Source organism: Mugil cephalus, chromosome 1, assembly GCF_022458985.1.
Source record: "Mugil cephalus isolate CIBA_MC_2020 chromosome 1, CIBA_Mcephalus_1.1, whole genome shotgun sequence".
NCBI lineage: Eukaryota > Metazoa > Chordata > Actinopteri > Mugiliformes > Mugilidae > Mugil > Mugil cephalus.
The window spans coordinates 24,615,773-24,631,908 of NC_061770.1; the positions used below are offsets into that span (position 1 = coordinate 24,615,773).

At 41.5% G+C, this 16,136-nt stretch overlaps 1 protein-coding gene across 2 annotated transcripts in view; it reads left to right on the plus strand.

Moving 5' to 3' along the window:
• The first annotated feature begins 3,099 nt into the window (after nucleotides 1–3,099).
• Nucleotides 3,100–16,136, plus strand: part of plxnb1a (plexin b1a) — a 74,050-nt gene continuing 61,013 nt past the window's right edge. The window contains exon 1 of one of the 2 annotated variants that reach the window (XM_047589827.1): nucleotides 3,100–3,556. The gene's annotated coding sequence lies outside the window, so the exon portion shown is untranslated. The remainder of the gene's footprint in view (nucleotides 3,557–16,136) is intronic. The other variant, XM_047589835.1, reaches the window with a different exon arrangement.

Consider the following 16,136-nt stretch of genomic DNA (forward strand, 5'->3'; position numbering starts at 1 on the left):
GGTGGAGGTAGGAGAGCGGAGCCAGGTATGTAACGCCCCCTTGACAGTTATCAGCTGACATGAAGTTGCATAACCTGCTATCCCTCCAGATTTATAGATAGCATTTCCTAGAAAGACAACGCTTTTTTTTTAAATGTATTTTTTAATTTATGTTGCGTAGATAGGCCCAGGCTGCTGGAGGGACAACTACTCATCTGAGACTCTGCCCAGTATTAACCACCACTCCTGCTTGAACACACAACCTGTGATACCTCTTATATTCATATACATTCAAATATTATAGGAACAAACTCACCTGTAACAGAAGACTTCTGCCAATGACAGCTTAGTTCCCATGTTTCTTATTTATTCCTGTAAATGATGCTTCATGACCAAACTATGGCCTATAAACTAAATGTTTCTATAATGAACACTTTTGTAAATATATGTATATTTTGTACATTTTCATATATATTTTTCTACACTCATTGTTCATGCTGGGTCATTTTTCTGGGTTATTTGACGTCCTATTAACACACTTTTGCTAGTTGGGTAAATTTGACCTGATTCATTTTCTCGCTCATTCATTGTTTAACTACGGTTTTGTCTGGATGTGAGTGACAGAAGGAGAGTGAAGACTTCAGACACAAGATCTTTCTGGTCGGTTGAATTGAATACTTTGCTTACATTTACTTACATTTTAAATAGTTTCTAAGTTAATATAATTCACCGCTAGCTATCATATTACATTTGTCACATCATTTCACTAGAAATTATGGAATATCTATCTATCTGAAGCCTCCATAAATCATTTGTTTTCATTTTATTTAGTTTTTTTTTTTACAAAGAAAGTGTGGAAACATTCAATGTAAAGTGACCAGAATATGAGTTAATACATAACTATATATGATGCCTTAAATATGATCTTAAATCTGTCTGTTTCCCTTCGCTCCATAGTGTCAGTGCATCCTTATCCAATCCATCCCACTTATTCATAGAGCGCTCACCCACATCACTGAACACACACCTGGTCTCCCCACTGGTTTTCTGTAGAGGTGGTAGCAAACAATTACTGCGCTGTCAGTGAACGTTGTGACACTGAAACAATTGAAATAATAATAATAATAATAAATAAATAAATTCTCAGTCTTTGTTAGCTGTTTGTGAATTTTTGTGCTCACATGCTACGTTTGCTTACATCCTGTGCACCCTCTGTGGGCCAAGCCTCCCCTGTCCTTAAATCCTGGTGACGCCCCTGCTGCCATGTAGAAGTAAATCATCTTTGACAAGTAAAAACATATGAACTAAATGTTTCTGCTATGACTATTTTGAACGCCAGCTCTATCCAGTTTTTTCCACACGAGGTGTGTCCAGCTTTGGGTTTCATCCTGTTAAAGGGGACGTCTCTCTAGCCAATGTGACAGGTCATCTTGTAGTTTTATTTGCATACAGTTCCCATAGATCCAGGTTACCAACATAAAGGACGAAGGGACTAACCTCGGGTGAATCTACAAAGGAGCTGTAGGCTGATTTGTTTGATGACAACAACGGACATAAGAGTAAGAGTAGAGAAGTAAAAATGTAGAAGAACTTTGCTGACTTGTTGTGTGACTCTGAAATATAGATTAATATATTTTATGGATTAAATGACTAGGGAAAGCCAGTGTGTGTTTTGACAGAAATGTCAGCTGATACAGTAAGAGTGATTAAAACTGTACAATATTCTATGACATGATATGAGTCATGTCATGTCATGTGTGAACCACCTTCGGCTCAGTACAGCTCAAACCAAGCAGATGGTAGTGGATTTCCGGAGCTCCAGGCCTCAGCTGTTTGTGATCTACATCTGGGTCAGAAACCAGACTGGTCGGCTAACACAGACTCAGTTTACAAAAAAAGGTCAAAAGGAGGACTCTGTGGTGGGGAAGGACCTGGAGTCTTGAACAAACTCTGGTCCATCATGAACAATGTCCACCACCCTCTACACAACATCCCAATCAGACAGAGAAGCTCGTTCAGTGACACGTTGAGGACGGATGTCCCTCAGGCCAGCAGGGGGCAGTCACGTCATTTTGGTAGGTAGGGACAAGGAGCTCGGTCCTGATCCTTAAATTAAATTAAATTAAATTTAGGTGTTATTAGAAAAAAAAAAATTGTTTGGATTAATTGGGTGTACTGATCAGAAGTCTCATATTATAAATAGATTCATGATTCTACATTGAATCTGAGCGACACAGTGAAAGACTGAACAAAGCTGCAGCTCAGAGTCAAGTCTGCAGAGACACAGGAACATGTCTGAGGAGTACTTTCAAAATAAATGCCTTCTATTGTTTAGATCCAACTAATTACATTACTCAGTACTATGTCTACAACGCTCTTTCATTATGTCTCTGAAGCTGTAGGTTTAATAGTGATAATTATAATAATTTTACTTTATGTTACAGTGTTGCTTAAAAGTTGTTGCGCTCTTCACAACTTTACATTTCTGCAGATTGAAAACAGACGAAGATAAACCAATTAAACAAACAGATTATTATAATTGAGCATTTATTTATTAAAAAAACAAACAAACAAAAAACCTTTGAACATGTCCGCAAAAGCATGTTAGTCCTTATTTTTTTTTACCTCCCTCTGCAGCAGTAGCATCAACAGAAACACCACTGATCTGATGGCCTCTGCTTCGACCTTGAATTTACACTGAAATCCTAGATTTGCAGTGACGTTTGCACATCACAGATATGCAATATTGGCCCAATTTCCTGAATAAACAAATCATAAGGAAATAAGTATAATATTTCTGTCTCATTTATTCTATTGGGTTCTCTTTGTCTGACTGTGGATTTGTGAATGCCAAACTCTTTAGAGGCAGTTTTGTAATCGTTTCTAGCCTTATAAGGAACAACAACTCTTTATCAGATAGATAGATAGATAGATAGATAGATAGATAGATAGATAGATAGATAGATAGATAGATAGATAGATAGATAGATAGACCCTTTGTTTATCAATATCAATGTACTAAAACATACACTGATCAAGTACTGTAGTTTCTATTGTTTTTATTGGAATATATTTACATTTTTTCTTTGTTTGCTTTTGGGATCCGATGTTTTAGAAACTTTTTTTTTCTTTTATTGTGAAGGCGTCCCTGTCGCCCTCACGCTTCCGGCGCTGAGCCCGGCTCCGTCCCCAGCTGTCCTCTCCGCCGCAATAACTCGCCGTTGTTGGAGCCTCTCAGATGCGGAGAGACCCTCCAGTCTGTGAACACCTCGAAGCCGCCGGATCAGACCCGAGAACAGCCGCCCACTCACGCACACGCAGACTTCACGCACACGGGAGTTCCTTTTCCACTTTTTAAGTTTCTTTCACAAGCTGCGCCAGGTTTTCTTTCTTTCTTTTTCTTTCCCCGGCTTTGTGAAGTGGAGCCGGACATCATCCCTGCATACACCACCACCTCCACCACCAGCAGCAGCAGCAGCATTCCTGCTCCCACTCTTTGCAGAGCAGCGTGGATGTGGAAGTCTTTAACTCAGTGACATGGACGTCGCGGCTGATTCAACCGCTTTGCACCTCACAGGTATGATGGTCTCCATTTATACTGACAGAAAAAAAGAAAGAAAAAAAAACAAATGAGTGAATAAATAAGAAGTTTGTGGTTATATTTTTTGCTACTTTCTTGAAGACATGTCTCCTGTGAAAGTGTCCAGGTTAGCCCTGCCCTCCCTCCCATTCATGAGCGCAGAGCTCAGAGTTTGAATTGGAGGGTGAGTTCTGCCTCGGTAGTTCCACCTCAGTTAACACGGACGCAGCATTTCCACGCACTCGCAGGCTTGGACTGCTCCCTGCCTCGGATCCAGTCCGGCCGGGACCACCGTGAACACACACACACACACACACACACACACACACACACACACACACACACACACTTTTGTCAGCTGATACAAGAATGTGTGTGAGCAGTGTGAGCCAAATGTCAAATGCCTTGTTCACCTGCTAGCGTTTCTGCAGGATATACACAGCTGTCTGCTTTATTGCCTCATTCAGACGCTCCCATTTTATTATTCAAGCTGGGGAAAAAAAAAAAAAGAAAAAAGAAAAACCTGAACTGAACTGATCCACTTTGTGCTCATTGAACTTGGCAGGAGTTCACTAGGTCCTAGACGTGGGGTCATTTTCTAGACTGTCTCACAGTGATGGGTGGACAATTTGTGTTTGGTTAAATATTCCCCCTTAAAGTTGCATAGAACAGCCGCAGTGTTTCTGTAGTACAGGAATGCTCTTCACTTTAAGGTGTGTGTGTGTGTGCGCACATGTGGTTTTGTTGAAATGACTAAAAAAGGAAGGTGGTGGTTTGAGCGCTTAGCAGCCGGTTCCCTTATTCGATAACGTCTCTCAGATTTAATCTAGCAGCATGAGAAACAGCTCGGGGCAAATGGAATCGGAAATCAGAGGCGAACTGTTTTCCAGCTCTCTGGAGTTTGTTTCTCGGGTGGATTTTCAGATGGGATGATTGATGGCGCGCGTTTTCGGCGCGTCCTCCGTGAGGTTGCCTTCTGGTTGTGCGTAGCCCAGCCTTGAACCTCTGTCCTGTGGGTCCCAGCATCCAGGCAGTTTTTTTTGAATAGCGGGCCATCTGCTTGTTGAGGGCCTGTTCCAAAGCGCAATATCGCATTACCCAGCCCGGACTGTGGGGGATGACAGAAAGTGAGCTTGTTAGGGCATTTTCAGAAACAACAGCATTGAGAAAACATACGTTGTTCACTCATCCACTTACCTTTGCCATGTCTGCTAACGAGGCAGCTACTTAAAACAGGAGTTCAAAACATCTTTTCTAAATTTACCAAACAGGTTGTATGAACTTCACTCTTGCCAGTTCATTAGGTACACTAGTGGACATGAATGCATTTAATATAACAGTCCTGCACTAAAGCGTTTCTGTTATTTTGCCTACTCCACCGAGGAAAATGCAGTTCAATAGTGCAATAAATGAAAACTGAACAAATGCTAAATACCATAGCCTTCACGAAGCTAGGATGTCTGTGTTCACTAGCGTACCTAATGAACTGGCAAGTCAGTTTTTATGTTTTTACCAGTCACTTAATAGCATGTTTTTTGTAGTTTAATTTTATAAACTCATCTTGTAGCTAGAGCATATTCAGCAGTGATGCTAAAGAAGTTAGCTAGCTAGCTAGCTAGCTAGCACAAGAAGTTGGACGTTTGCACAGTTTCTGGATTCGTACTTTTGTCGTCATCTTCCACACAGTGTGGTTTCTTCTTCCTCTTATATTTATAGAGCACCACCAGAAATATTTTACAGAAATAATGGGTCTAATTTTGTGTCATTTCTCATGAAAAACTGTAAAACTTTGAAGCGACATTAGCTAATATCAACGTTAGCTTTGCAATTCTGCACTAATGAGAAGTAGAGAGTGTGTTTTTTTGTTATTTATCTTAAAAAGAAAAGCTATAAAAGAATGAGGTGTACATTATAAGAGTTTGTGATGCTGTACCATCAGGAATTATGGTGTGTGGATGATTAGCACAACATTTACATTCGCATGGCATTTGGAAAACTGAATGAGAAATAAATAATTTATTGCCAGAGCTGGTTTAGTACAGTTAAGGCCAGTGAGTAAATTAAAAAGTTAACATTTAACCAAGAGATTCAGACTCGCATTACAAACACAAAGATGAGATTTTCCCCCTCAAAAGTCCAAAGCAGTGTCGCAGGACCGTTGCCATGTCTGCATGCTGAGCTTTTGAAATGAAAAAGCTGTGATTATTCACACTATAGGTGGCGTGCAGGAAGTGGCGAGGTTGCCATCCGCACCTCAGACCTCTCAAACACACGCGGAGGAATGGGTCGAAGGCCACTTCAGCTGCAGCTGGTCATTGAAAAGCGATGCTCCGCAGCTGAAACGGCCACTTTTCCAGCCCCTTTTCTTCTGTGAATCTCGGCCCACTGGGGCATGCTTGCAGCAAGGACCGGGGTTTTTTTATGATTTGTAGGTGTCAAGTGTCAGCCACGCTGTAGGTTAAGTAGTTTGTATTTCAGCAGGGTGAGAGCTGGAAATGAGTGGGAACAATAAAAAACAGACCGGTGGGCGAAGGTTTGAAATCAGACACCTTTCTCATCCGCGCTCGCCGGGTGTCACATACTGTAGGGAGACGTGAGAGGTATTTTTAGTTGCTTTTTCAGCCCTGCAGACATCAGGGAGTTGATGTGTAATCACGAATACAGGACGGGGGATGACCGGGATGGAATGGGATCACTTGCTGTGTCTTGATGAGCTCTTGTCTTGTTAATGAGTAACTGCGTGTTGTTTGCTTAACCCTCAGTAGGAATAAATCCACTGGAAAGAAATCAGCGCACAAACAGGCCACGGCCATGTAGGTGTGGAAGTGTACGAGATAGAATGCACACGACCAGATTTCGATGAAGTATTTCGGGCGTTTCCCATATCAGTCCCTACAACAGCTGGTGGTCCCTGATGGTACATTCTTCTTCTGTGTGTGTGTGTGTGTGTGTTTGTGTGGTAATGGGGTGTTGGAGTGGAGAGTCTGTGGAGAAACACTCACTTGCTGGGGCACCGCTGTGGTCACAGGCTTTTCCTGGGACGATAATGGAAAGTGAAAGGCATTGTGCAAACCCTAAACTCAAACGTTACTCTCCTCTGTCATTTCAAGCCTCTTCTTTTATGTTTTATGTTTTTTAAAGTGCAGTTAACACACGTCACTTCTGAGTGACCCTGCCTCGGATATGCTTGCTATCTGGTGGCTAGATTGGATCCCAGGCCCCAGCACGGCCTCTGGGGAGTTGGCTGACAGTCGGATTGGCAGCCTCTTAAATACTCCTTTTCATTTGCGGCAAGCATCTATTCACTGTACTTTAAATAGAAATCCCCCTGTCATCCTATTGTGCATAGATTACAATGGACGTACAGGATCTCACAATGAGCCCTGATGTATACGCCCGCCATGAGCACCAAGTAATTCCTGAGAGTATTATCAGTTTACTCAACAGAGTTGGATGAATGGATGGAGGCACCTGCATAGCTGCCGCTGCACAGATAAGAGTTCATTCCTTAGCAATATTAGCTTCCGGACAGGTTTTATCAAGTGTGTTTCACGGGTCCGTCTGTGTTGTCTCTTTTTGTCCTCAACACCTTGTGCTACTTGTACCAGCAGCAACGACTGTGGCTTGGGGACGATAATCTAAAAACTGTTTTTACTGCTAAGGCAGCAATAAACCCTTTAATGGCCTACGTCACTGTGATATCACTGCGTTAGCTGGAGGCAAAACAGAGGGAAGCTTGAGGCGAACACTGTCACTGTCAACCAGGAAAATGTCGTTTTGTTGTATTTTTTTGGGGCCAAAACCAAAAAAAATCATAAACACTAACTTGAAGTTTTACCACATACCAGCCACTGACAGTCATAGACAACTTTGGCGATTAAAAGAAAGGATTGGAGTGAGACAATCAACAACAACGTGCACACTTCTTATCAGATAAGATCAATATGTCATGCATCATCAGTTTCAGCCTTGATAACATTATAGGTCAGACTAAACTGTGACTGAAATTAGGTTAAGTTTATCATTATGTGGATGAACTTGTTACACGTTAATGCTAATGCTAACTGCTAGGTAACACAACGTTAGTTGCGTGTCTCAGGGGTGTACAAGCAGAAGCTGCATTTGTTACTTTACCCTCCATAGTGGTTCCAATTGTAATATATTTGTAGGAGAGACTTCACTGGATAAAGACAGCCTCTCAGTGTTCGTATGGACTCAAATCATCATTAAAATTCTTCTATTGCAAGTCTTGCACATGTCCATTCAAGACATTGTTATAGGCTTCTAACATTGCCATCAAATTTTGTTTTGTGTAGACGCTGGGTTTCCCAGTCAGGTATGTATAAGGCAGTCCTGTCAAATTGTCCTTCCAGTGAGTGATGGACGATTTGACAAATTACGTTAAGTTAATCATAATGCTAATACTAATGGGCGAGCTAATGCAGCATTAGTTGTGTTTACCCAAGGAGAAGTTGAATTTGCTACATTACTCTCCGTGATTCTATTCGTAATATCTTTGTTGGAGAGACTTCACTTGATAAAGACAGACCAGACTGTGTCCTCCTTTGGTCAAATCGTCCATCCAGTGAGTGTGAGTGTTTAGGGGTCGGTGAATCTAGTCCCATCAGTCACAGTCAACTTTTTAAAATAACACTCACGGTCTCAGGGAGTGAGTGTATACGTATATTCTCTAAAATATGTGTTTTCCTCATCCATTCTTGCCAAAACAGTCAATTGAAATGTGCTAACAGGTGTTTACAAGCTATTCTGTTTGAGATGCTTTGCCTCCAGTTAAGCCCCGCCCCTCAAAAAACGTCACATTGTTTACAAACCGTGAAGGGAGTCGGTGCTGAATGGGATTTTTTTCAAGGTGCAAGTTCTAGAGGGATTTTTTTTTTTATTTTTTCCGACCAACTGGAAGGTGTATTTGTTTTAGCTTCACAGGGAAGCTTCAAAGGAATAATTGGTGTTTTGTTTTGCTTCATCTACAAGATCCTGTCTAAAATAGTAGCTGGTAGAGTGAATGTGTCCTCCAATCATCCTTAAGCTAATGTGTCCTTAGTTGAGATCTGTTATTGACACTAAGCCCATGTAGATTGCTTCATGTACATGGAGAGGAAAATATTACCGCAGACAGTCTTGTCTCTGTTGTGTTCTCAGTCTGGTCCTTAGTTTAATTAAGACGTTGAAATATTTTTCCTCCCACATTTCATTGACCTCACATTAGCCTCTAAAAAGCCGGAACGACTGGAAACAACATAGATTGCTTTCCGTTGTAGCCGTCTTCACTTGAGAGCGTTTAGGCCAAAATATCAGCAAATTCAATTTAAGCATCACTTTAATTTCATGAACGAGTTTCGTCACCGTGCGTGGATGCCAACTAATGCAGCAATAAGCTTAACATTAATCCTCGACGATGTAATCCTTTTTTTTTTTCCGAAATGTAATCTTCTTACACCAGGAAGAAGGCATGCCTTAGTGAAGCCAGAGGGTGTGGTTTTCATTGTTCTGAAGCAGCCTCGGGACAGTTGTGCATGTGCCAAGCCACCAGCCCTTGGCCTCAGCCGCAGCCCCCTTAAACCAGTTCCCGGGAGAGCCCCGGCCCAGCTGCCTCAGGCACCTCTTCACTATAGAATTAGGATGCATAGATGTCCCCCCCCCCTTTGTGTAATCAGTGTAATTCATTGCAACGTTGAAAGGTAAAAAGATTAGGTTCATAGATTAAAAGGCCGATTTTATTTAATAGTATTTAATTTGTGATTTTTCATAATGGCTGACAAGTTTGAGCTCTGTGCAGACTCCATGTTGTCCTTCTCCCTCGTCTGTGAAACAACAGAAACTGGACTTGTTGAATTTCTTGAAGAATTTTTATATATATATATGTTATATTTAAGCTTTGTTTTAGCAGGTAAATCTCATTGACATCAAGATCTCATTTTCATGGGAGACCTGGCCAAAATAGCAAAATAACTTTAAAATTAGACAATGGGCTCCTGAGATTCAGGTCTTTTTGAAGGCTGTTCCAGGTAAGAGAAGCTGAGCATTCCAAGGCCTTTTCACCCAGTTCAGTCCTTACACTTGGTACAGACAATAGGACAGCATCTGGTGATCTCAAACTGCAGCTACCACCAGCTTTCTGAGCAACCGAAGAGCAAATTTAGGTTTTGTAGATACCATTGACTGAGCCTTTGCATAGTCAGTGAGGACCAGCCAATCCTGGAATACAGAGGAAAATGTCGGAGCACTGTGATACGCAGTGTCCATCATCCTCCAACAATGGGCTGGAGCGTTCATATATAAAATATCCCCATAATCGGAACGAGGTGAAAAGGTTGTAGGCCTCAAAGGAACTCCTGCTTCTAAAATAAAACCTTAACTTCAACCTCAGCTTTTTGAGAAGGTTTGTCAAAACACAGGCAGTATTTTGCTGAGCTCTGATCTTAAATCTGTCGGTGGAGTTCTGATAACCTTTGTTGAGCAAACCACTGATCCGGAGTTTGACTGATTGCTGAAAACGTAGAGCTACTGTACGGACTGTACTGGAGTTGCCGTTCTGTTGTTTTCACTTCTGTCTATACCATAGCTGTCTACACTGCATATGTTACATATGTTGGTCCAGTTGCTGGTAAACCAGAAACATAACCCGTCTTCCTCCTAAGCTTTTGCCTCCCCCCTCCCCACCGATACCCAGCCCCAGACCCTGGGACAGTTGCCTCTGGACCCGTTGAGCTATGCCAGCTATCCCACTGACTCACAGGTGGAGCATTCCCCGTCTCAAAGAAACGCCTCTGTGTTTGTCTGAGGGGTTTCGGATGTGAGATATGTATTTGGTTGCACTGGCAACTGTCATTAATGGCCTGAAATGTAATCATGGCATGACCTGAAAGACCTCCTCCTCCTCCTCCTCCTCTCTGCACCTTTGATTTGCTTCGTTGTTAGTTCTCAAGATCAGGCTTGAATTAATCCCTTCACCTAATAAAGACTGAAAATCAGCAGCGGTCAATGAATGATCAATATCATTTGCACAATTGTCAAGATAACATTCTGGGAATTGATTGATTAAACAAAACCAACTTACCCCGCTGTCAGTCCAGCTAATGGATTTGGGATTACTTGTTTGTACATACGGAGGTTAGGTCCAGAGGCTATTGCTAAGTCAGCTTTGCCTTCCTCATTGTCTGCGGGGGCTCTCTTTTATACGGGTCTTCTCATCTGATCCTCAGGTTTATCAGCAGTGAAGGGGATTTTCAGAGTGTCAGTTTAGATCTCAATAGATAGGGGATGGGTTAAATCCCTTTAGGCCAGTCAAGAGAAGAGGATGAAATGGGAAGAATCCTTTTCCTGCGGGGCCACATGTGTCCAGGACTCTTGATTAGCTCGTTGATTATCTCAAAACCATGTTGCTGGCTGGTCTTAAACAGTTGCTGATACTAATGAAGTTATTTATCATACCTGATTTTAAAATTGTTACGTTGTTACCATTATGGGACAAAAGTGTCCTCTTCAAGAACACCCTAAATAAAGCATGTGTTGATATTTTTTCTACTTTTCTTTTTACATAAATCCTTAAATCCACCTCAGTACTAAACATAAATACCAAAAGTTTGATTATTTTCTGACTTTTAACCCTTTATATGCCAGTGTTTTATCATGACATCAAAAAAATCTCAAAAAACAAAACAAAAAAACACAAAAATTGAAATATTTTCAATAATTTTAAATTGGAAGTGGATTTTTCTTGGTCAGTGCTCAGTAGCTGCATTGATTTTGATAGATTATTTATTTTTTTTTTTTTAGTGCCCGATTTACAGAAAATGTTACGTTGTTAACATTAAGGGACAAAAATGCCCTAAAAATAGCATTCGTTAATATTTAGTAGAAAAGCAGAATAAAATATTAACATACGCTACTTTTAGGACGTTTTTGTCACTTAATGGTAGCAATGTAACAATTTAAGTTACAGCATTATTACATTTAGGTTTAAGGCCTAGTTTGAACAATAACTACATTACTGTTGCACACAAGATGCTACTTTTACCCTCAACCTTTAATTATTCCACATCTCGCCCTCTTCTGAAATTTCTCCCGTAATGTGGTTGTATTTTAAGCGGATACTTGCGTTGTTTACACTCTACAAAATCTCCTCATTTGGCACTTTAGATCTTCACGTTGTGATGTTGTTGGTGAAAGTGAAATCCTCTTAAAGTCCCCCACTGATGAATGAAAAGCTGAGGGAAAGTAATAAGGTTGAAGATTAAAGCGTAATACCTCCAGGGAGAGTCTGCCGGCCGCCGAGTGTGGAGTCCGCTCACTTCTGCATAGGCTGATAAAGCCGGCCGCTGGTTAATTTAATTTTAAGATTCATTTAATCGCGTCACAGCCCACATTGGGATACCGTTAGCTGGATTTGGCCCCTGCCGATCTGGAGAAGAGCGACCGAATGTCCCAGCGAATTCGTTTAAAGTGCTTGGCTCAAGTGTTGAATGGCTAGTCAATCACTTTAAGCAACCTTTTAAGGCCTGGTCGTGCTAGTAAGTGCTCTAAAAGCTTGGTGACCTGTGATTGTTTCGTAGCCAGGCCAGCACTTGTCAGTGTCCATGCTGACTTAGACTAGGTTTACTTTCCTCTGGCATTTTGTCTTCATTGTCAGTTTATGCAGTCAAATCATATCGACGAGGAGTAAAAAGCTCTTAGAGTCAATAAGCTTGCTAACTGTCAGTTAGTGCTTGGGAGTCCTGCACTTAATGGTCCATAAACGTAAAGGACTTCCTTATGAACCCTTGACTTTTTCCATGAAATTCTTTCCATGTAGCATTTTATAAGACATGTAGCATGTATAAGACAGTCGCTTTCCTCATTACCTCAAACACTCGTTAACATGCATTCGATAAAATGAATTATTGCCTTAATCCGACTTAAACTGGACAATTTTTCACCAGCATGTATGTCCCTTAATCGGACTTTAACTGGACAAGGTGCATGTGCATGCACCACAACCGCTGTGCTGGCCTATGACCCCGGAGCAAAAACATCCAAGAAAGCTGGTGTAGGTACCAGATCTGCTAAATAAAAGGAAAAAACAAAACTGCTAAGTCGCTTCGAAAACAACCGCTAACCGCTAAAACTGCTAACCTCCCTTCCACTTCTTCCTGTTGTCCAACCAATTACAAAACGCAACGTCAACATCCCAAATGACTATGTGACGTCAACTGGAATCGCCGGATATTCATCCGAGCAGATCTGGTACCTACGCTATACCAGAAGAAGAAGGTAAACAGAGCCAGTAGAAGAACCACCTGAGGGATAGCGCCATTTTACCTGCAGCATAAGTCGAGATCACATTACGTACAAGATTAAAAAAGCTGAACTATTATCCATCTTGTTGTTGTTGGAAATGCCGGTCTGCTGCTGCATGAGCAGTGCAGCTTTTTATTATATGACCTAATAGGTCAACCGTGAAGGGGGCTCTATTAACCCACTGAAAAGACACATATCGCCACCTAGTGTGGAGGAGGAGGACATGTTCCCGTCAGTTATTCCATTTTCTCTGTTGCATGTAAACTGGGACAAGGACCTCATTCAGAAAGTCAAAGTTTGAGCACTAAGTTGTGCATGTAAACGCGCTGACTGTGAAGACGCTGGTCTGTGGGGGAGGTTTTCCAGAGTTGAGCTTGATGGAAAAAAATCTGCTTGATTTACTCTGCAATGGCAAGAAAATCTGCTAATCATGCTTAAAACTAGTAGATTTATGTCTTTGTGTGAACAGATATTTCCCATAATTCCAGAAAAGTCTGCGACCCACAGTTCATCTTTACTTGACTGGTCGGCCACAGGGATTATTGACTTCTCCTCAAACCTAACCCAACACATTACATCTGATTCTTGGTCAGTTTTTCATGGTTGCTACTCAAACTCTGCAGTGGAGGACTTGAACCATGATGAATTGCATCCTGTTACCACCTCCTCCTCTCAGTGGAGTAATATGCATAAAACTACCATTGTTTTTTATACAGAAAATAGTTTGTTGCGCTAGAATAGATCTTGAATATTGAGATCAATAAGATTCATTTTTAGATGCATTAAAACAACTACAGACCAATGCAGAAAAAAATCCATATATTTACATACTCTTTCAGTATTCTAGTAATAAGATTTGGTCTTAAAGTTTGACAGAATCGGTTTCTTTTTGCTGCAGATATTGCAAATATTGCTTAAAATTGAACATTATCTCAACAGAAATTGCTTATCTCTCACTAACCTCTGCAAGGTTTGGTGCCGAACGTGAAAAGTGTCTTTAAATTATCCCGTTTTCTGGCTCGTGGGAACTGACAGATAGACGCTTCTCTGCCAGACTATCCCGAGCCTTTGAGTGGCTGCTCGCTCAGTGTTTTATTAGATGAGGAGACCAGCAGAACGGTATAATTTAGTAAAGGACCTTGGCCCGTGGGCAGATCGTATCGCGGAAAACCACAGTTTTTGAGTGTGTTTGCTCCAAATGCAGCAGCTGCAGCAGAAAAAGAGGAGGAAATCATTTGGATTGGCTCGTTTGACCGGTTTGATCACGCCGCCCCAGAAGTCTGCCTCGTTTCTCTGATCCATTTGGCAGTTGGCCACAGTGAAAACACGGCGGCTTATTAACATGAAGCCCGAGTTGTTGACACAGGGAACCCAGAACCCCTGTGGAAATTGTTTTTTATGCTGGATTTGTGTACGTTCATGTCTAGGTCAGTCCTGCAGTCATGTTACGCTGCACGGATCGTACACCACAGACTGTTCTTCACCAGTTTAGTCTTAAATTATTAAGCTTTTTAAACTACTCACACTAAAGAATCTGCATTTAATACTGAAATGTCACAATACAGTGAAGAAGAACTGCCACAACTTTACTTGCTTCTCTGAGTCCTAAGCTCAAATACTTTCATTGGACATTGATTTCAAAACAGAAACAGGCGGTGACTCATCACGTTTAAGAGAAGTTGGTTGGGAAAATGTTTGTGTTATCGTCATCTACGTGGAGATCCATCTGTATCCCACAGCTATGGGACAGCATCCTTATATCGTGCATGAACTGCGTCACAGTGTTTTATTTATTATCTTGTAAACAGCTTGTTATTTATAGATTTAACCAGAGCTGGAGTCATGTTTCTCACCACTTCAGTGTCAGACTTTCGCTCTCTTTTAGTTCGTTTCCTCTTTAGCACTGGACAAGAAACCAAAACACTTAGCTGAAAGACAAACAAATGCTCCATGAAGCTGAGAGCTGAGGAGTTAGAATAATCCCTGTGTGGTTCAACACACTGTCATAGATGCTTTCACATTGCCATTAGAGCCTTTATTTTCAAATATCTTCTGGTTTTGCCTGAATGTATGATCTCTGTGGGGCTAGGGGTGCCAGGTCTGGTCTGGGTGGGGGTGCCAGGTCTGGTGTAGGTGGGTGTTATACGTCTAAGTCCTCCCCAGTGAATGTCAGGTCCAAAAGTTTCCCAGCAGAACAATGATTTGTCACAAGATGGTCGACATTACTCACTTCTCCTCCACGTCAGTGGTCATAATGTTGTGGCTGATTATATGAGGAATCTGTGTGTGTGTGTGTTTGTGTGTTGCTTTCGTTGTGTGGTGTTTATTGTCTGAGTGGTATCACTGCAGTAACGACAGGCTTTCATTAATCACCCCTGAAGCCTCAGCGGGAGGTTGAGTAATGGTTAATTAATTGGTCCTGATCAGTAACAACTCCTTCAACGACCCCCCCCCCCATTTAATGAAATATGCATGAGCTTCATTCTTTGTCACTGGACTCGTCTTATTTCCTGTTTGAGGAGATCAAGAAGTCAGTGCTCGGGGCTTTGTTTAGATTCTCTGGATGGGACAGAAGGAGCGGTGTATAGTCTGGAGGCTGAGTGCAGCGTCTGGCGATGGGATGGGATGAGATGGGATGGGATGGGGGGGGGGGGTTAGGTTTTCACAGTGGTCAGAGAAGAGCTGACCACTCAGCGAGCAAACAGAGGAAAGGATCCAAACACTGAAACCAGATCTTGATGAGCCCTTTAATGTGTCGACTGGCTGAGCACCGACATGTAGAAAGAGAAGAAGAAGATCTGAGCGATTCCGTCGCACACTTCCGCATTGAGGTTGTCTATTTCAACAGAAGAGCAAACCCATATAGACCACATCAGGAAATGAAAGTGACATTAAATACGAAGTCTGTTGATCAGATTATTTCAACTTTCACTTTGAGAAAAATGAATTTCAGATTGAAAAGAAGACGAAAATAGCGATTTTATAGAAGGACGAATTGATTTTGCTCGTCAGTATCACAGATTTATACCACACAATTATAAATACTAAGTAGCACTGGGTCATATGACCAAAAATGTACATCATGGTATTTGTTTTCATGCATAATCACATGTTCACAACATTTTCTATTGGTTGAGAGAGGAATTAATGCAGTAGATTGACTAAGGATGGAATATTTTACTGTGATGATGAGTAAATGTTCTAGAATAAGCCCACACTAGTAGTAAAACAGGTCTGAGTGGAGATGGAAAAATAAAAAATGAAATGTTATGAAGAAACG